At 50.2% G+C, this 21,143-nt stretch overlaps 1 protein-coding gene across 2 annotated transcripts in view; it reads left to right on the forward strand.

Moving 5' to 3' along the window:
- The window catches only part of Sez6l (seizure related 6 homolog (mouse)-like), a 176,648-nt gene that overhangs the window by 81,062 nt on the left and 74,443 nt on the right, over positions 1 to 21,143 (forward strand). The window lies entirely within an intron of this gene.

Here is a 21,143-nt window from a genome sequence, read left to right on the forward strand (position 1 = left end):
TAGTTACAGCCTAAGGGTTGTCAAAAATAGCATATTACCTCCTCACCAGTGACTCCTTTCACTGAGGTATGATGGCTGGAATGCAAACTTCTTCATACTTTTTGACCAAAGGATTTCATCCCAGGGAATTTTTCCTAAGAAATGGATTCAATGGAAGCCAAAGTTGTGTGCAGAAAGATGCTCATTCATTCTACCTAGGACTGAAACAAAGGAGAGGGAGAAATCAGGATGAAAAGGGAAGGAGAAGGAGGAGGGGAGGAATGCCAGGAATATTGACACATGGGAAGCAGCCAACAGAGGACTGAGAGCATGTTGTGTATTCCAGGGTGGTAGCATCATCCCAGTTAGGGCTCCCTTCCAATTAGCATCTGTCCTGTTGGGGGAGGGGGTGACTGGGGCTTTGGGAAGAGACTATCAGGAGTTATAATGAGAAAGGTATAGGAGACACACCAGAAAGCTAAGAGAGTGGACAGCTCCCAGGTGAGAAGGGCATTGTCCCTGCCTCCACGTCCATGTGTCTCCAGGCAGGAACTTTGGAGCTGCTTCCTGCCTTCAGAGGTCTGTGACTTGGTCCTAGCTCACAACAGAGGAAGAGGCTGTTGTTTGCAGCTTCCAACATTAGCTCACCTCAGGTGAAGAGGGCCCCATGGAGCCAGTAGAGATGCACTGGGCAGAGTAGTTCCAAGGAATACTTTAGGATCCTCTCTCTCCTTCTCTGTCTCCCTCTCCCTCTGTCTCCCTCCCTCCTTCCCACTTTATTGATGTATAATTGAGGCAGAAGGCTGTAGCTCCTTAACGTGTGCACCTGGATGTGGCTGAGATGAATGCAAACCTGAGTCACCATCACCTGAAGCCTCTGCAGCCCATTTTCCTCTGGCTGGAGATTCAGAAGCATCTTAGGACTTAACCACCCAAGGCACAGGCAACTGCATTTTACCTGCTTCCCCTGCGCCCTCCCAGGAGCTGGCTGATGCCTTTAGGAAATCTGGCCCCCAAGGTTTTCACCTGGGGAGGCCTGGAGGCCCACTAGAGATGGAGAAGTCCCCTGGTGAGTAAATGTTAGGCACCTTGGGACTGCAAAGTTGTGGAAGAGAAGGACCGATCTTCATGCGTTTTGTGAATCTGGACCAGAGTGCTCAAACATGACGCCAGCCCGAGAACAAACCCATGACTGCTGAGGATAATGCTTATAAAGACAGAGGGGATTTCTCCGTCTCTGTCTCTGCTAGGAAAACCCCTAGTCATCCCAGTCTGCAGTCTCTGGGGACAGAGTGCCTGTCCATCATCCCCAGCACAGAGGCTTTGCCCGGGGCATGCAGGTGAGCGCGATCTACAGCAGAGGTCTCTGTGCCGCAACCCCAGTGTTCGTTCAGCATCCTCGTCATGGGCAGCCGCACAGGGCAGGCACCAAGAAGACACCAGGAATCCAGTGAGAGCAAAATACACAGGGTCCTGCCCTTGTGGAGATGTCATGTGTGACAGAGAAAGGAAAATCATAGAATTTAAAAGACTTTGTAAGCCAGGCACCATAACACAGGTCTGAGGAGGCTGAAGCAGGAGCATCTTAAGTTCAAGGCCAGCCTGGGCAGCTTAGTGAGACTCTGTCTCAACTACATAGATAAATAGATAGTTATTAAAAATAAATAAAAGTCCTTGTTCACCTATAAGGTTGTACCTGAGGGCAGCGGGCCGGTCTGTGGGACCCAGGGAGTGCTGGCTAAGCTGACGTTCAAAGGGGATTTGGAGGGGATTTATATACAAAGAAAGCCTCCCTGCTCACAAAAGGAGACAGGAAAATGAATGAGTGAAGATAAAGACCAGGAGGAGCGGATAGGTGGAGAAAGGCATCGAGGAAAAAGAGGCTGGGTGCGGAGTGAGAGGCAGATAAGCAGATTGGGCATTAAGGGAGACGTGCGTGAAAGAATCAACTTACAGGGACTGCGAGGACAGGAGATAAGCTAAGGCAGCGGACAAGGCCGGGGACAAGAGGCCAACCGAGTGAGGAGGAGGCCAGCACACGCATGGAAAGTAGGTGTCCTCCCCTCCGTGGCCAGAGTAGTCCAAGGGCTCTTTTTGTGTGAGCAGCACGTAGAAATGTATGAGAAAAGTTCACAGCTCACTGTGCTGCTGTGCAGAGGTTCTGGGCCTTGGCTGCAATGCTGGAATCACGGGAGGGAGTCACCTGGAAATCACCTTGAAAAGACCTCAGCGCCTGGGTTCCCTCCCAAAGAGGCTGTTGTAGTGGCCTGGGGTGTGGCCCAGGCGTGAGGATTGTTAAGAGTTCCCTAGGTGGCTCAGGTCCTTGCAGGGCTGGGAAGCACCTCTACAGGGCACTTGCCCATGGTCTGGACCCACCACCAGCTGCAGCACTCTCTGGGACCTTGTGGGTTAAAAATGCTAAGTCTTGGACCCTCCCCAGACCTATTGACCTAGTCTGTTTTGTGCTGCTTTAATAAGATCCCACAGAGTGGACAATTTACAATGAACAGAATGTACTGAGGCCTTGGTTCTAGATGGTAGGAAGTCCAAGGTGGAAGGGGCCACATTTGGCAGGAGAATCTTACTGAATCATCCCATGGGGGGAAGCAGAGGGCAAGAGACCACATGCATGAGAGTTCAAGGGGCAGACTAGCTTTTAGAACAAAACTGAAGCACTGACCCATTCCTGTGGATGCAAGAATCATGACCCATTCGCCTCTTGAAGGTCCTACCTCTCCATACTGTTGCACTGGGGAATAAATCTCCAGCCTGTGAACTCTGAGGGACGCATTCAAACCATGTTATGGACTATATCAGAAGCTCTGGGGGTGAATCCTGGGGATCTGTGTTTTAGCAACTCCTCCCAGGGGAACACTAATGCCCTTCCATCTGATATCCACTGCCACTGAGGGAGTTTGTCACATGCTGATGTTCCTGGGCTCATGCTGCAGAAGACAAGGCTCAGGTTAGACGCAGAGAAGCACAAAGTGTAGGCTCCACAGTGTTACGATGAGAGTCACTGTGGTCTACATCAGTGGTTCTTAAAGGTGTAGGGAGCAATTCAGTTCCTCGGGGGATATCTGGAGACATTTTTGGTTATCTCAGCTAGGAGTGAAGCAAAACACCACTGGCATCAGTGGGTAGAGACCAGAGATGCTGTCGAACATCCTACAATTCACAGAACAGTCCCCCACCACAAAGAGTTGTCTGGCTCAAATTTCAGTAGTGCCAAAGCTGAGGACTCCCAGTCTTGGTAAATAGACCCGGCAATGCTCAACACTTAGATACATTGCACCTGATAGGAAAGGTTTCCTTTCTGGCCTCATTCCTGTCAGTTCATAGATGATGGAGCTGGGAAGAACTCTACAAAATTCCATTCAACCCCTCAGTTTATAGGAGAGGAAGCAAGACAGAGAAAAGGAAGTATTTCCAAAGGGCCCACAGTGCTCTTAATTCCTATCTGTTTATTCATGCCATAAATGTTTACTGAAGCTTTTCTGCATGCAAAGTACCAGACTGACATGAAAGGTGGAAGGCAGACACCATGGAGCTCACAGTAAACAAGGCCATCAGTGAAAGTGTAAGGACTTCTTGATGTGAGGTGGCTGGAGAAGGTGTCCATGCTGAGGGGGCGATGCTTATGCTGCAGTCTTGGACTGAGAAGGGAAGCCCTGGGGACAGGGAGCAGGTGGCATGGAAACTGTCACATCTCAGACACTGCAGCCTGTGCGGGGAACCTGACTTTCTGCACAGGCGGGCAACTGTGCTGGCTGATCTGGAGGGAGTTGCTGGGTCTGGGAGGAAAACAGGCATTTAACTGCAGCCTTCAGCTGAAGTCTTACAGAATCCCAAGGAGTTTATCACATCTAAGACCCTGATACCATCTGTATTAGAAACGAGAATCCGACCAGACTGCTCACGAAAGATTAGCTTTCGTTCTTTCAGGAGAATAAATGGCTTATACCAACTCTGGCCCGCTTTATCTGCGTGCTCCTGCCAGTCGGCCGCCCTTTCCCTGGTCAAGCTGGCCACGCAAGGACTCCTGGAATAAGTCTGTCATTTCCAATTCACTCACACTAAAAAGTCTTTTGTGAACGTCCATTCTGCCCCTGTCTGGGTGGAGAGCCACGAGGCAGGAGAGAGAGCATGGGCTCTCCCTTTGAAATACACTCAGACGCCAAAGAGGGGGTTTCTTACATAACTGTCCAGCCTACAGATGTCACCCGAGTGCGCCTCTGTCCCAGGCACTGTGCCGGGCAGCAAGGATGCAAGGGAGAAAGACAGAGCCTACATGTGACAAAGGCCTTTGTACAAATAGCTGTAGAGAGGCGTGAGAAACAAACAGGGAGTCCCTAACCCAGCCCAAGGGTCAGCCCCAGAATCCAAATGGGCTTCCTGGAAGAGGCATTGAGAAGTGAGCATTGAGAGTGAGCAGGAATTAGCAGCTAACCAGGGACAGAAGAGAAGGCAAAAACAACAGCGTGAAGCGGGCATGGACAGCGCGACACAGAGTTAAGGTGCCTGTGTGAATTTTCTCACACTACCACAACCCTCTGAAGGAGCCACTGCCATGTTCCCCCCACCCCTTTGTGGAAAGGAGGAAACCTGGGTATAAGGATGTTACACAGAGCTTGCAAATTGCAGAATAGGATCCAAAGCTGGGCAGACGGGCTGCAGACCCGTGTGTCTACCACTGCGCTGCCAGATGCGTCTATCTAGAAACTGATCCCTGGTTCTTCATAACGGGAGAACTGAATTATATAGGGCCTGGGGTAAGGAGGGGAGTTGAGGCTGTAAATGAGAACCTGGAGTGGAATTGAAGAGCCCCAGGCAGCGTGGTCAAGAATCAGACCTTATTGTGACCATAAAGTCTGAAGGGTTTTAAGCTAAAAAGTCATTTGGTAATTGTTTGAATTTTAGAAAAATCACTACGGAAGGAAGTTCTGGAGAACTGGAGTCAGGGCAACACTTGGGGACACTACAACAAGAGTGCCATCTCTTCAGGGCACCACCAGGCAAGAGGCAAATGCGCTAATAAAAATTAATTAACTAATTAACTTTAAAAACAGGCAATGGTAGCTTAGGACGGGCAAAGGAGGTGAGACAAAGACAATGAACAAAACTTTCTGAGGCACTGGATTCGGAGGGAGCAGAAATGAGAGCTCGTCAGACTTCCGGCTTCTGATAGGATGAGCGCACTAGCTGAGATGAACACTAATGAGTTTTCCATACCAAGGAAAAAGGCAAGGGCTGTGGGGTGACTTGGGAGCAATCATGTGCGGCCGGCATGGCAGGCACTAAGGCAGGTGGGACGTTCATTCCCGAGATCTCCCTTGATCCCTGGCAGCCCTGGAAGGGTTGAGACCCGCATTGTGCCTGTGGTGATGATTTCCACCCACGGGCGGACACTGAAAGGCGATCTGAGCAGGGGGAGAGGGGAGAGTCCCGCAGTACTGCAGCTGGGTGACTCCTCTTCTGTCTCCTGCTTACTGCAGCCTGCCAGGAAGGGGCAAAAGCACAGATCCAAAGGTGTCAGGAGAGGCAAACACTGAGCAGAAATAATGAAAAGGTTTGGTGAAATAAGTGATCAGGAGGCCAAAAGAAAAATGTGGACTTGGAGCAATACCTTGAGAGTTCTTAACACAGGTATAGGAGGGATCTGTGTGTGTGTGTATTTATCTCCTTTTTTAATACTGATGATTGAACCCAGGGCCTTTGCACTGAGCTACATCCCCAGCCCTTTTTTATTATGTATTTTGAGGCAGTCTTGCAAAGCCTGTAAGTTGCTCAGGCTGGGCTCAAACTTGTGATCTTCTTGCCTCAGCCTCCCAGAGCGCTGGGATCACAGACCTCTACCACCTCACCTGACTCGGGTGTAGCAGCTTTTAAGAGTACCATCTCTTCAGGCCACCACCCGCCATGCAAGTACCTCAGCCATTTAAAGGAGGCACTGCACTCCTGGGAGCCACTGTCACTGTCCTGAAATAGCACCGTGCTCCAGGAAGCCTACAGTACCTTGTTCCGTCCCGGAAATGATCGTCTCTGTCAGATCTCTCTCAGGGCTCATAGTTTCTCTTAGTTTCTTGATGGGAAGTTTGTGATTTCGGTGCTATAGAGGAATAGCACTGAGTCATAAAGTAGGTGTGGCTAGGTAGGTATCTGCTTGCACCAACATTCGATGACATTTCCAACAATTACAAAAGTATTTTCCCTTTGGGAATGCGAGTGGGAAGATCTTCCCCCATAGCTTGCTTTGCTACACGCAAAGTCACTGCAGATCTAATGAAGGAGTGGATCGTACACAAGTTGAAGATAAACCTCAGTGTATGGCAGTGATATGGTGTGTACAGCACTTTCTGTACTGCAAGAAATCGGGAAGCAAAGAGTGTAGACGTGGATGATGGTCATGCACATCATGAAACTTGCAGTGGAGCAGGGAAGTTACAGGAGAAACGACTGTCACTCCTAGAAGACAGCGGTGTACGTCTGTTGACCATATGATGCACAAGAATACAAAGTCACCCGGACACATTCTCAGTTTTCAAAGACTCTAGTTGGGAAGGGGAATAGTCATGGAAAGAACAACAGGAAGAATGGTTCCAACCCAGTGGACTCCGGAGTCAGATTAGACCTGGGGAGCTGGGGGTCTTCGAGGAGGTGTGGGGGCTGGTCAAGGATCAGCAGAGGGATGAGCGGCTGCAGTCCTGTGAGCGTCCTGGCAGGAGTGAGCCAAGATCATCAGGAGTCAGAAGGAAATAAGATTGGAGAGATCTGTCCAGCTCAACCCGAGGATCTTCAAAGGCTAGTCAAACCCTTAGGGTTTTCTCTTGTCTCCAGTGTGGTGGGTGAGCTGTGCTGGAGAAAAGTGGCATTCTGGAAATTATCATCCGGTGGCCAGGGGCAGAATGGTGGATATGTCAGCAACAGAGATCCATGACCCTTCCTGGAAGGAGAAAAACACGTGTGGTAAGTGTGAGGTCCGTATCGCCTCGTGTCACTCTGCAGAGACGGCCAGGAATGGAGGGGAAAGCTAACAAGCCAGATGTGGCAGTGAGCCACGGTGCAACTCAAAACCTCTCCATCCATCCATTCATTCACTGGTGCAAGTGTTCCTTTCGCCTCATGTGTGTGTCCTTATCACAGCTCCTGCTGCTGGTTTTGTGAACACAGGTGACGCCCCACTCCCTGCTGCCGCCTAGTGAGGCGCTGGGTGTCGTGAGAACAGAGCATGTGGCGGCAGCTGAGCTAGTCCAGAGAGCTGCTGCTGGAGGAGCAGGGCTGGTGGAGCAGGGAGCCTGGAACCTGGGTAAGAATTAGGAGCCATCTGTGGTGCAGGTTGGGAAGCTGCTGAGATCCAAGACATGAAGCCCACATTATCTATCAAAGTCTATGACCTACAGAAAGACCAACAGAAGGTTGTCAGACTCGAGCATCTCAATGCAGACCAGAAGGTGGTGGGAAGGGCTTGGGTGTGGGATTGAGAATACTAGTTTCTTTTCAGTCTACAGCATGATAGAGCTGGAGTGTGAGCTGCCACTCTCACCCTTCTTCCCATGGGCTTGCCCCGCAATGCTAATTACTCCACTTTCAGAAAACTAATACCACCTCCTCCAAGAAGCCTCCCAGAGCACCCTCTTCCTGTTCCCCTGAACTCCCATGGCAAAGACTCTTGGTACCGTTCAGTGCTGCCAGAGTGCCAGAGGTCTCTTAGGTGCCAGACACCACATTATTTAGCCTTCTCTGACTCCTACAAACATGCAGGAGGCAGTGTTCCTACAGACCCTATACCACTGCAGAGTCCATGGCCTGTGCTCCACACCTCACTCTATCTGACCTGGGGCAGGTACCGTCACCTCTCTGAGCCTCCTTGCCCTCATCTATACGAGGAGGCTGGTAGTTGCCCCTACCTGTGAGGGTGCATGTAGGGGTTAAAGGAAATCTGCAAGTAGACTGCTTAGTGCAGGGCCCACTCTTCAGTCTCCGGGTCACTGGATAAGGCAGAGTGGTGGACAGCTGAGCAAGTGCACGGCCTGTGGGATTGAACTGAAGGCCCTGTGACTCTAGAGCCCAAGTGCACTCTATCCCTGCACAGCACCTCTGTGGACGCCTTTCGTCTTCTCAAACTGCCTATAAGGGGCACTGACCATGTGTCCAGCCTTGCACAAGCATCATCTCACTTGAACTTCCCCACAACCATCTGGAATAGACAGTTTCTGCTTCTGCTTTTTATACGGGGACCTCCAGCACAAATCTGCTCTCCCTGCACACTTCCCCGCCTCTCACTCGGCAACCCACCCCAGCAGGGAAGTCTGCACCCTCCACCTCTCTACCTCTGCCCTAGCAGAAGCCTGGGAGTGACCCCTGACCCTTCTCCTCCCCACCCCATCCAGCCCACATCCAACTCCACCCAGGCCCTCTGGACTCCGAACAGTTCTGCCCTGATCTGCTCACTCTTCAGTCCCTGTGATTCATCATCTCTCACCTGGAGACGTCCATTTGCTTCCACCTCTCACCCTGTCCAAGCTCCAGCCAGAAAGGGGAAGGATTGTTACAAATCCAGCCGGGTCACCTCTTGCCCCATGTTTAAAAGCTCCAGTTGATCTTGAAATACATCTCAACCCTTCAACGCAGGCAGCTAAGGTGACCTTTGGCTGCCTCTCAGACGGAGGATTCCAGTACCTGCTGCCAGTAGCCCAAAGAATAAACCCAGGATCATTCAAATTCTGAATTCTCAGCATGCTCTCAAACACCGCAGGGGAGAGTGCTAATGTCTGGCTGCTGCAAGGGCAAGGCAGTTGGTAACAGGCCAAAGACCTGGTCAGGACTTGCTGGGAGAAGGCACAGGGAGCAAGAAGAGCCGATACTTGGAGTTAGGGCCCTCAGTTCGTGTCCTGATCTTGCCACTTTCTAGCTGTGTGACTATGGGCAAGTTACTTAACCTCTCTGAGATTCAGTTCTGTTTACTATACAAACACTATGAGGAAGATGGATAAATAAGCTGCACCCTGTAAAGGTTTAACACCAAAATAGGGCATTAGAATCCTATGAAATGGCTGATTTGAAGTTTTTCTCCTTTTAATATACAAAAATAGTAATTTCATATGTTCATACTTCAAACCAGGGGTTAGGAAATGTATTCTTTGAAGAGTAAGAAAGCAAATATTTTAGCCCTTGATGGTTTTTCTGCCTCTGAGACAACTGTTTGACTCTGATAGAAGGAGAGCAGCCATCAACAATAACTAAAAGAAAAGGCATAGCCCAGCCTCAATAAAACTTTATTTATAAAACCCAAAATATAAACAAAGAGCAAAATATTGGACAGATAATAGGAAACAAGGAGATAGAGGGTTTGGTTTTGTTTTATTTTGTTCTTTTTTTTTTTTTTTTTTTTTTTTTTTTACAAAATGGGAAAGGACCAAGAGATGGAGGGAGGGGAACAGGATAAAAAAAGAGTTGAGATGTGCTGTGGACATGTACCAACTCCCCACGAGGACCGTGATCATTGTGTCCTGCAAGCACATACTAATAAAAGTTGAAAAAATAAAAATAAAAACAGGTTGGGGGCCCAGATTCAGCCGTGGACTGGAGTTTACCAGCGACTGCCTTAAACCCCTGGATGACTGTTGTCAAAGGGAAGGGGGATGACTGGGGCGTGAAATGGGGCGTTCCCATGGAGTTACTGTGAGTGTCTACCTGGCAGAGTGCCCAGCAAGTGATGAAGCCAAGTTCATCTCCTCCCCTTCCCAGTTCTGCTTTGGAAAAGGGACACCACAGTAGGCCCCCTGGGCCAAGGTGTGTTCACACTGCCTTGACGTGCAGTGGGCCCGGGGGAGGCTCACAGGTGGAGCCGGCTCACAGGCCCCTCTTCCACCTGCCAGCCCCCCGCTCTTGTGATGCCAGTGACAGAGCTGCAGGGTCCCCAAGTCCTAGTTCCTGGAAGACTCTCCTCATTGCTGGGCCTCGTGGAGACATAATTTGGGAGGAGATAAAGATGATGTAGCTGAGACGAGTTTTTGCAAAACACCTCACCCAGGTCGTCTTTTGACCTGAGTTTTTTGTCTCACCCTCTGCCCTCTTCCTGGAGCCTGGAAAGGTCCTCGGAGTCTGATTCACACTCGGCTCTACCTGCGTGTGTGGAACCTCATGCTGGAAACTTCAGAGCCGAGGAGGAAATGAATGCTTCTACAAATTAGGCCAAGTAATACCCGTCTTCTCCGGAGGGAAATTATTTAAATAGCATCAAAATCAATTTCCGTGCCATTAAATATTCTGGTCTGTGTTTTAATTGAGACGATTACATGTTCTCCAAAAAGAGAAGAGCTATTTGAAGAGCTGTGCTGTCTCCCCCTCTTTCTTTCTCTCTGGAAAGGACTAGGAAAGCACCTCGGAGAGATGGAGACCGCCCGTTATCCTGTCTCTGTTGCAATTCATCTTCTTTAGAGCTAACCTGGTTTGTTATTTTCCTTTAAGAAATAAAAATGGAGCTCTGAGAGGTATGCAGGGCGCTGGGAGCTGTGAGTTCTTCAAATAGAAATAAACCAGGCCATCCTCTCTCCTCCTCCTCAAGGGCTCACCTCCGCTGCTGGTTGTATGCAGCAGGTGCTGCCGTGTCTTTAATGTCCCAGGAGCTGGCAGGTGTGTTTGGTTAAGGGGACACGGGATGAAGGCCATCCTCAACCTGTGCTGCCTCCGGCCCTCTCCCTGCTCAGCACACACCTTGGGCGCATCCTCTAGGATCCAGGCCCTCCCTCTGGCTCCCTGAAGAAGCCCCGAAGGAGCCCTGAAAGAGCTTGGAAGGAGCGAGAGAGCCCTAGTCTGAAGGGGGTGATGTGCCGAAAACAAGCCATTCAAGCGCAATGCAGCATTGCTGGGAGCGTTCTCACCCCTCACATCCTGGCTACAGCTCCTTATTTGTGGAGTTCTTTGTTTCATGTCTGGCCTTCCTTCCAGACTCAGGACAGAGACCATGTCAGCCCTGCTCCCGCCTGGTGAGCAATACCTGGAGGAGTGGCGGGCACAGAGGAGGGGCTTGATAAAAATGAATGAGTGACGCCGCAGGAGCACTGGGGAAGGAGCAGTTACCCCTTCCAAAGGGATGTGAAGAAGTGTCTCTGAGGAGAGGACGTCAGGGCCAGGACCTTCAGAGGTTCAGCTGACAGCCAGTGATGGGGGTGGTATTGCCAGCAGAGGTAAGAGCGTGGACAAAATCATAGTAACAGAACGCAGCTCAGAGCTCACAGTTAGTTAGCGTTTGCCATGTTCTAGACCCCGGGTACATATCTGCTCATTTAATTCTCACAACTGCCTCATAAAATGGTGTCTTCTGTGCCCTCTTCTCAGCTAAGGAGTCTAAGGTCACCAAGGTTATTTGTCTAGGCTCCCCTCGTTAGGGAGTGACAAAAGGTTACCAGAGGATTCAGTGATTCTGTGCTTCCACACAGGGCTGGAACCTTTGGTTTTCCACTGCCCCCTGAAACATGAAGGTGGGCACGGCTGTGGAGTAAGTGCTGCGCAGGACATGAGGCTGGCACGCAAAACCTTTCTGTGGAGAACCTTGCAATCCAGACTAAAGATTTTGTCCCTCCATTTGTAGCCCAGTGTTTCCCAAGTGGGACTTTTGTGAAATGCTGGTTTACAAGAGGTAAATAAGTGAGATGTGGATAAGGACATCAGTGGGAGAGAACTCATATGCAAATGATTTGGGAAACTTGATATTCAACAGGCAGAATACATTTTCTTTTCACTGCAGGGCTTGTCAGAGCCTTTACTGTGAAGCTAGGTATTGCAATTGTCCGGGAGGAGGAGAAAACATCTGTGAACTCAATTTCTTTCATGGCCTCCTTCCCAGCAGCCCACAGAATAGTGACTTTGGGGATTGCTGGCAGGGAGATGGAGACTCAGGGAGGGATAAGGCAGGGGTGTCGTGGTCAGATGAGAGGGCACTGCCGGGCTGCAGGGGTGGTGGCAGAGGGAACAGGAGGCAGGATTTCAAGTCTGAGGCTTTGTGGACAGGGTGTACATGATGGCCATCAGGAGCCTGGCCCACATCTGGCCCATTGGCATCAAAACCTGGCTTCTTTCTCCTTACAGTGGGTCCACTGGGGAAAAACCCCACTTCATATACATGGCAGTATCCAAACAATGCCGTGTTGCTTCAGTAGAGAACAATGGGCCAGCTTTCAGGGCAATTTAATGACAGTGGCATATCGCCCAGGCTATCAATTAAATTCCAATCCAATTTCCTTCTAAAGCATCCTCTGCCTGGGGAGTTCCTTTTTAACACAGAGCAGATCTAGCTGGGGAGGCAGGAAGATGGATTGGCCAAAACGCACGACTTTGTCTTGCGCAAGGGCCAGGCTCTCAGAGCTCATCTCCCCTTCCGAAGGAGGTCACTCAGCAGAAACAGAAATCAGACAGAATTAGATCATGGCACAGTCTAAAGTGATAGGAGGGATTTTGTGTCCCCCAACCCCTCCACCCCTGTGTTACTGAGGAGGAAACTGAGGCTCAGCAAGGAAGGGACAACTTAGCCAGCGTCATACAACTAATAATTGAGCATTCACGACTGACCTCTGGCTTCTGCTTGTTCATCATTACAATCCACTTCAGTAGCCAGAAACAGGCAAAGGGATCCGATGCCTTAATCCAAGAACAAACTGCTTATGCTCACAGCTCTCCCGAATAAGATCTAGGCAGGACAGAGCAGAGCAAAGATAGGCCAGGTTTTCTCCAGCAGGCACTACTGATATGTGGTCTGGCTGGGTCTTCTCTGGGGCTTGGGCAGCTTGGCCCGTGTGTGATAGGATGTTTAGCTGTACCCTTGGCCTCCGCCCAGTCGGTGCCAGTAGCACTCCTAACCCTGGTACGGCAACCAAAAACATCTCCAAACATTGCTAGAGAGTTGAGAGCCACTGGCCTCCAGAAAATCCTAGGGAACAAGGCGTGTTTAAAGGAGGACCGGGAAATAAATGCCCGCTGGTTTGTTTTCCGGCTGCCAGGCCTTTGGCATGAGCCTGCACCTCTCCAAGCCCACTCTGCTCATCCAGAAGATGAGAGGAATAATTTCTCTTCCATGAGGCTTTTGCTCTAGGGCGATGGGTGGAACTGTGCACTGTACATGAAGAAATGCTATCAAAATACCACACGACTAAGTAGGATGCCAGTGAGTGCAACTGGGCGGATGCAAGGCACGGCTGGAGTGTTAGGGGCTGTTGTTTCCCTGTGCCCAGAACTCCTGAAGGCAAAGGTGCTCAGACATCAAAGGGCACATGATTCACCCACAGTACTGGACAAATGCACAGCTTCCTTGGTTCCACCCTCCATTCTGGAAAATCTAATTCAGGGCTTCTGGCTGAAGCCTAAGAGTGCACACTTTAAAGATCACCCCCGGAGATCCTTCTGCAAGTGGGCTTTGGAGCAACGCTGGTCTGCGAGAAGTTAGCCTGAGCCGCAGACTCTGCCTCAGCCATCCCCACGGCTATCTGGAGGGAGGCTGAGGACTTAAATGGATGCACAAGCCTAGAGAATGTGGAGGAGAAAGCGACCCCCGCATTGTCCTAGAGCTCTCATAGGGTGCTGTTTGGGGATCTGAGCATTCACTGCAGTTTTCATACCCTTGGGAAATTTGAGGTTCGCCCCGGCCTCCAACCCACCAGCCTCCTGCCTTTATTTTTCATCTGCTACTTATGCAGCATGACCACCTCCCACATATATTTTGATGCTCGTGTCACCTAGTCTCTGATCAAAAGTTATGGTAAAACGCTGTCTTGTCAGGAGGCTAATAAAGCATGTTATCTTGTCTGTCACAGACGCTGTGTTTGCTGTCCGCCAAGGCCCTGCATTAATCTCCTTTGCACTCAGCTGCAAGGAGCAGAGTATACTGTGGGAGGATCAATAGCAAATGATTTCACCCACCAGTTCCAGTCCAGTCCCCTGTTAGAAGCCTGGTGCACCCAGGGAGAGGACAGGAAAAGGGAGGAGAAGAGAGGAGAGAACCCACCCCAGAAGAGGAAGGGAAGGAGAGGGGTGGGGAGAGGAACACTGAGGACTGATGACCCAAAAGTGCTGAAGGACACTTGCCCCAGAATTGGACAGACCTGGGGACAGTGCCGAACTGGCTTTTGGAAACTTCATGTTGATAATTTCATATCTCTGAGCCTCAGTTTCCATATCAATAAAATGGAGTCAAAACACAGGGCCTGAGTGAGAAAGATGAATGGTGACATATGTAGCCCAGTTCAGGGTACATGGTAGGGGCCCAACTATCAATAGCCATCATAAGAGGGTTCAGCAAGAAGTGATTGAGAAAGACAGTATATGCTTACTTTTTTAAAAAGTGTATTACAGTAAAAGACATATTGCCATTAACTGCCCTCAAAATACTCCTTGCTTTGAACCCACTTCTTCCATCATTCTTACCACTTTCCTTAACAGTTCTAGATATTCTCTTTTGTGGTGGTTAGGGCACTGTCATGGCTGCCCCAATATCCTAAATCCACTCACACATTTCCTTCTCATGCTCATTTTGACTTTCGGGAAGAGCCAGACGTGGCGTGATGGCAGATTGGTGAATAAGGTGGGTGAGGACACGCTGTAGTGTTTTTGTGATCCCACCTTTCTGTTAGATGGCATTTGACAGCAGCCTTGACCATATTTTTGAATCATGCCTCCTAAAGACACTCACGAAAGAGAACTTACGGAACTGCTTCAGAGCGTGCCAAGAACAATGGGATAAGTGTGTTTGAAACCACAGGCCACATTGTTAGTGGCAATGTGTCTTTCACTGAAATAATTCTTTTTACTTAAACCTTCACTGTAATCGCCCCTTCTATGATTTTTTTCACCTTTACAGTCATACAAAAGCCATGTGCATTCAGTAGAAACCATACTTAAAAGTTTGAATTTTTATATTTTCCTAAGCTAATGACTTGCAATACAGTCACCACTTGCAATGTTGGGGAGTAACGATCATGGGAGAAACCACTGACACCCCAGTGTGCTGCGCTGCTGGGCTGGGGTCTTTTGGGGTTCTGTATACTCAAGGAATTTTCAACTTACAATATGATTAAAATACATTGGGTGGGTCGGGACACAGTCCCATTGTATGTCCAGGAGCATCTGTGTTGTTGCCATGTTCCTTACTTCCTGGGTAATATTGGCCAAGTTACTTCCTTCCCTGAACTTCAGTTTCCTCAACTATAAAAAAAAATTTCCTTTCCATCTCTAAAAATATACGTGAAAACAAGGGGCTTGAATGCTAAGAGCAGAATTATCAGAGATTTTGGAGACAGAGCTGTTGGTGCTGATCACTGTTACGTGTGACGCCCGCATGTGTTTCTGTGTGTGAGAGAGCTGAGCGGCCCCCGTGAAAGAAGCAGCACAGAGATGGGATGGGAAAGAGGTGGGAGGCGTCATGTACAAAGGAGCTGTGGGCCCCGGCCCCCTGAGATCTGTTGTAAAAGTGCCCAGGTTCATTCTTCCAGCTCTCTGGAACCCCTCCTCCTCAGAGTCCAGGTCAGGATGGGAGTACTTAGCCTCCAGCTGGAAGCCTAGGGTCTCTGGGGACTCCTGTCATCCCTCCTGTGCCCTACACTCCCAACCTCAGCCTTCCCACCCAGAAGGTGGGTGGCCCCCTGAAGCCTCAGGACAGGTGGAGCCGCCCCAGGCTCGCTTCCCGCTGAGTTAAAGCAGAGCTGCAAGCAGCAATCCCATCCTGGGACCTAATGGTCCGGTGCCAAAGGAAGGAGGCAGCATGCCCACCGGCCCTGGGAAACGGATGTCTGCACTGGAATAACGTCTCATTGCCCTCTTTGGCGGTGCAGTGGTTTGGGTTTTTACTATACCATTCACTTGGTGTTTGCATCTGGCTTCATTCCCAAGTCCTTGAACCATAGAAACCACAGAATAAAATAAAAATGGTAATTATTACTAGCATTTCATAAATAATATTAGGTTTCTTTTGCTTACTTAGCTGGTTATAGCATCGTAGGAAAGCAGCTGAATGCATCTTTTTCATCCAAATCAGAAGCTTTTCTTAAATCTTTGGCAGTATCTGCTAAAGACAGTCTGTTATATTCTACAGTCAACATTCTTTTGGGGGTGTTGCTAACAGAAATGGGTGTACGTGGATGCCAAAACACATGTCACAGAGTGGTGACTGTTGTGTCATTCACAATAGCCAAACATGAAAGCCACCCTAAACGCCCATCAGCGGTAGAACGGGTCACTGGTGGTGTGGTCACTGGGTGGAATACTATGTGGCCATAAAAAGGAACAAGGTTCCACTACACAATTATAAGGATAAATCTCACTGATAAGATGTTGAGTAAAAGCAGTCAGCTACAAAAGAGAATAACGCCACATAATTATCACAGCCATCAAAACTAATCCCCGGCAACAAGGCAGCGCAGGGGCCGGAAGATGTCATGTGATGCCTATGGCATTCCTAACCTTGAGCTTTCAACAGCTGAGTTGAGGACACAAGAGGCATGCGTCCTCCCCTACCATGAGGGACCAGGCTGCATCTGTTATCTTACACCAAACGGAAAACCCAGACTGAGCAGGCCGAGCGGAGAACTAACCTTGGGGCACTCCTTGCTCCTGGTTCCATGGCTTCTGGCAGGTGCGAGTGCCTTGGAAAGGGACAAGCAGAGGCTGTGGAGTGAACCCTGCCCCTTACCCCCCACCCTGCCAGCATAGAACAGGGGCTGATTCCATGTGTTTTACCCCTCCTTCCACAGTGCTGAGCACAGTTGCTGCTGCCATGTTCCCAGTGAGAGCGACTATGTGAGAGAATGAAGGAATGGATGAATAAGGGAGTGAATGAATGAATTGCCGTTACAAAAGTTAACTAAATAATATCTTTAGAGTGCTTTTAATGGCACCCAAAATAGAGTAAGAGCGAGTAGACAAACCGAGTTTGAATCCCAGGGCCTGCCAGTGTGTTCTCAGGGAGTGAATTCCCTCTCTGAGCCTGTTTCCCCATCTGCAGAAAGCAGACAGTGGCAGTCCCGCATCCCAGCAGTGTTCTGAGGTTCAGTGAGAACACGTGTGCGGAGCGCTTAGCGTCCAGAAGGCGTCCCCAGCCATCGCTGTGGCTATGAGACGTGGCTGGAGGTGCTGTCGGCGAAGCTGCCCCACTGCTTCTGGGCAGGAGGCACCAGTGCCCCCGCTGCTCTGCCCGTCTCTGCCTCTCCCTGTTGTTCTGGGTCATAGCCCTACGTGGGCTGAGCCAACCACGACAGAATGCAACGTGAAGAAGGGTGTATCTGCCCTCACCCTGGGAGATGGCCAGCACCACTGTGCAGGCGCAGTGCCTTTGAACAGGTCCAGGTGGGCACCCGGCACTGAGGCTGCTGTGCGGACCCTCGGCATGCACCCCAGCCCTGCCCCGGCACCTGCTCCCACACTGGCCATGAGAGAAGGGAGGCTCTGTGCACTGCCCGAGCCTGGCCATACACAGCCCGGGCATTGTCCTTGTTGGCAGCGGGAGCTCATTAGGCTCTGGGCACAGGTTGGCTGGATGCCAGAAAACAACTTCAAGGCACAGAAGGTGGAGGGTGGGGGAAGCTGAAGCTTGGTGCACAGTGGGGCCATTATGCTCCCAGCATGCACCAGGATGTGTCCACCTTTGAGAACCTTAATGGTGCTAGTTCAGGGTGGAGGTGGTCTCTGGTGCATCCCTCACCCCCCTAGCATGGGTCAGGCACCTGGGACATGACTGAGGGATGGGATGGGAAGGAATGGGATGGGAAAGGTGGAATGGGATGGGATAAAATTGGATGGATTGATGGATGAATGGGAGGGAAGGAGGGAGGGAGGGAAGGAAGGATGGATAGATGGATGGATGGTATGGTCTGAGATGGGACAAGAAAAGATGGGGTAAGATATAGGAAAGGAGTTGGAATGGGGTGAGATGAGATGGAATAAAATGACCATTTTGTTCTCTATTTGGAGCCTGAATCCTTCTAGGAGTTGACTTGGAAGTCAGCAAGTATATCCCTGGCATGGACAAAGCTACCTGAGAGAGCAGGGGAGAGAGGTCAGGTAGAAACTAGCTCTCCCCACAAACCCCAGAATTCTTAGCCATGCCCCAGAAGAGAAACTGCCCCTTAAAATAACCTATCCAAACGATATCAGATCTGGAAGGGATATCAGAGGCTTTTAAAATTATGTTCACCACATACACGCACCAATTAATTAGTCACATTGCTCTGGACAAGTGACTAAACTTCTCTGAGCCTCTGTTTCCTATCTGTGGGCTGGGGGCAGTGCCATTACCCACCTCCCAACTCTGTGGCACAGTGAACAAAGTGTCCCACAAGGAGGCCCTGAATTGAGGACCTGGCTGGCCCTCATCATGGTCCCCATCAACGCCATCATCAGGGGCATCCATCCCATGCCAGCCTCCTGCCTCACTCCTGGGTCAAGGCTTGTGCTCCTGTTTTTGGCTGACTGTTGGGGACCATTGGCCCCCAAGACCCTCTTATGTTCAATAATTTGCTAAGAAAGACTCTCAGAGCTCAGAAACACCATCACACCCAAGACTGTGGCTCATGACAGGGAAAGGACACAGCTTAAGCTCAGTGAAGGGCAATGTGTGCAGAGAGCAGAGAGCAGCCAGCAGGCCCAGGCGCACTCCAGGTGTCTGCCCGGCACCATCTCGTGGGCATCCCTCCCTTCTCCCAGTGGCGGTGTCGTGGCACTGGGTATCAGGGAGCAGCACTGCCCTTGGCGTCCAAGCTTTCTCTTGAGGGCTTGTCACCCAGGCCTCATTGACCCCCTCTGTGGCTGACCTGAGCCTCTGGCCCCTCCTGAGGTCAAGGTGACACTAAGGGCGAGGCCCCACCATAAATCACAACATTAACACAGACTGTCTGGCATGGCCAATGCCCCCAGGTGACAGAAACACTCTCATCAGGCAGGACGTTCCAAAGGCTTAGAGGTCACCTCCCAGGAGCCAAAGACAAGGCCAAAACCATTCCTTGGAATGTGCAGGGTGTGGACAGGCAAGACCTGCTGAGTTAATCCGAGGATGCTCTGGCCCCTTATAAAAAATGCCATGATGTTTGCATACAACCTACACAGACCCTCCCATCGACCGCAAATCATCTCCTGCTGCTCTCTAATGCCTCATGCAGTGCAAATACTATGTAAACAGCTGCTCTCCTGTGTCCTTGCAGGAATCATGGAAAAGAAAAAAATAGTCTGCATGCTCAGTACAGATGCAAGATTTCTTCCCCAAATATTATGGATCTGTATTGGGTTGGATGCTTGGATGGGAGACCTCAGGCGGACAGGGGCTGACTGTGCTGTCATTCCTCCTATGGTTCTGTTTGAAGAAAGGATTCCATTCTCGGAGGGCACACTGAGGCCTGGTGATGAGGATGAGCTTTCCAAGGCCACAGCGTTAGTTCCTGAGGCATCCCACTGTCCCAGCCCTGAACTTTCATGTCACAGGCCTCTGCTTGCCCATCTGTCAAATGAGGATGTTAGGCCAGCAACCCCGCCTCTCAGAAGCCCCTGGGTTCTGGCTTTGAAGGAGTTATTCTCTTGCTATCTTCTGCACTCCAGTCCTCAGTCGAAACACTTGTTCTCTGCTATCTTGGGGAGCACAAGTATGCTTTTCCTTCCCCCAGGGTCCCGGGAGTGGGGATGTCACTGGGGGCCTTTCAGCCAGAGCAGGTCCTGAGCCATCTACTCACTCCCTCCCAGCATAAGTTTGGGGGTCCAGCAGCTCCCCACCAAATCCTGCCCTTGCCAAGTACCCACTGTGGCCCCTCTCCCAGAACTTCAGTTTCCACATCACTAAAATGAAGAAACCAAGAATTACTTCTCTCCCAGGAATGCTCTGCATGTCCTCCACAAACCAAGGCACTGCTCTCTGAGTTATTTCTGAAAAGAGGGCAGTTCCATCTCTGCGACAAGACAAATTAACCCTCACATTTGTAAAAAGCTTTTGTGACATCTTCACACTCAGCTATACACAGGGCTCCCCTCGCCAGGCAGAGGTTACTGTCCAAACTTTACAGAATGGGAAGCTGAGTTTTTGGGAGATGGAATTTGCTCAAGGGGGCAGAACTAGTCCTTGAACTCAGGTCTCCTAATATCCTGCATCTTTCCCACCTCTGAGCACATCCTTTTAAGCATATCCCAGATTGCTGGTCTGCTCTTTATTCGCATCTGCAAACCTGAGCAAACCAATGGAGAGAAATGGTTAGCCTCCTCCTCTGCAAGCTGTCTGGAGCTGTCCCTAAGTCTTACACTCATCTACATGAGCATATAGGTCATTGAAACTAGATAGATTTCCCACCCAGGGCTTCCTTCCACGTTGTCTGGCCTCCCTCCCCCAGTGACTCACAGATTTTCATGTACACTAGTAAACCACACCATCACACCCAGAAGAATGAATGGAGTGAGGATAGAGCGGGTGTGGAGGTGGAGGTGGGGAGGGAAAGGAGTATTCAAATGCTAATCGGCTGGCAGCAATGTCAGTCCCCTGTGATCAGATTGTTAAAGACACAAGGGCAGGACGGCATCTGTGTACCAACAGCAACCCAGGTGTCTTCTCTGGGAGGATGGAGGCAGTGCCCAGCTGATGCCCTGATGGGATGTAACTGTGTGGGAAAGAATTTCCAAGGCTTCCTGAGCTCAACATGAAGGACAGAGGCCCATGAGGGGGCAGCTTATGGAAGACCATGTCAGATAATTACACTGAAGGCCTTCTGTAGCCTGTACAAGCTTGCTCCTCCACCCTGTTACCAGTCCCCTGGGCTTCCGCAGCAGACTGCAGTGGGGCAGGGGTAATCCATGCACATGTGTGGCTTGCTGTGCAATTTTGGGTGGCATGCACATTGTGACAAAATTCCCCTTCCATCCACATGACTGTGGTAGTTTGAACGATGCCAGAAAAATGAAAGGACCAAGCAATGAATTCCCCAGCCCTGCTTCCACTCGTCCAGACGTGATAGCACACTTCCAATGCATGTGGATGGGATGGGCAACTGTCGTGCTTTTCTGCTTGCATGCTGAAGCAGGCTTATCCAGGGCGAGTACAGGGTGGGCATCCCTCATCCGAAATGCTTGGGACCAGAAGTTTTTCAGATTCCAGATTTGTTCTGATTTCGGGCTGTTTGCATACACAGAATGAGGTATCCTGGGGGTGG

This window comes from Chinchilla lanigera, unplaced genomic scaffold, assembly GCF_000276665.1.
Source record: "Chinchilla lanigera isolate Chin_1 unplaced genomic scaffold, ChiLan1.0 scaffold00054, whole genome shotgun sequence".
Lineage (NCBI taxonomy): Eukaryota > Metazoa > Chordata > Mammalia > Rodentia > Chinchillidae > Chinchilla > Chinchilla lanigera.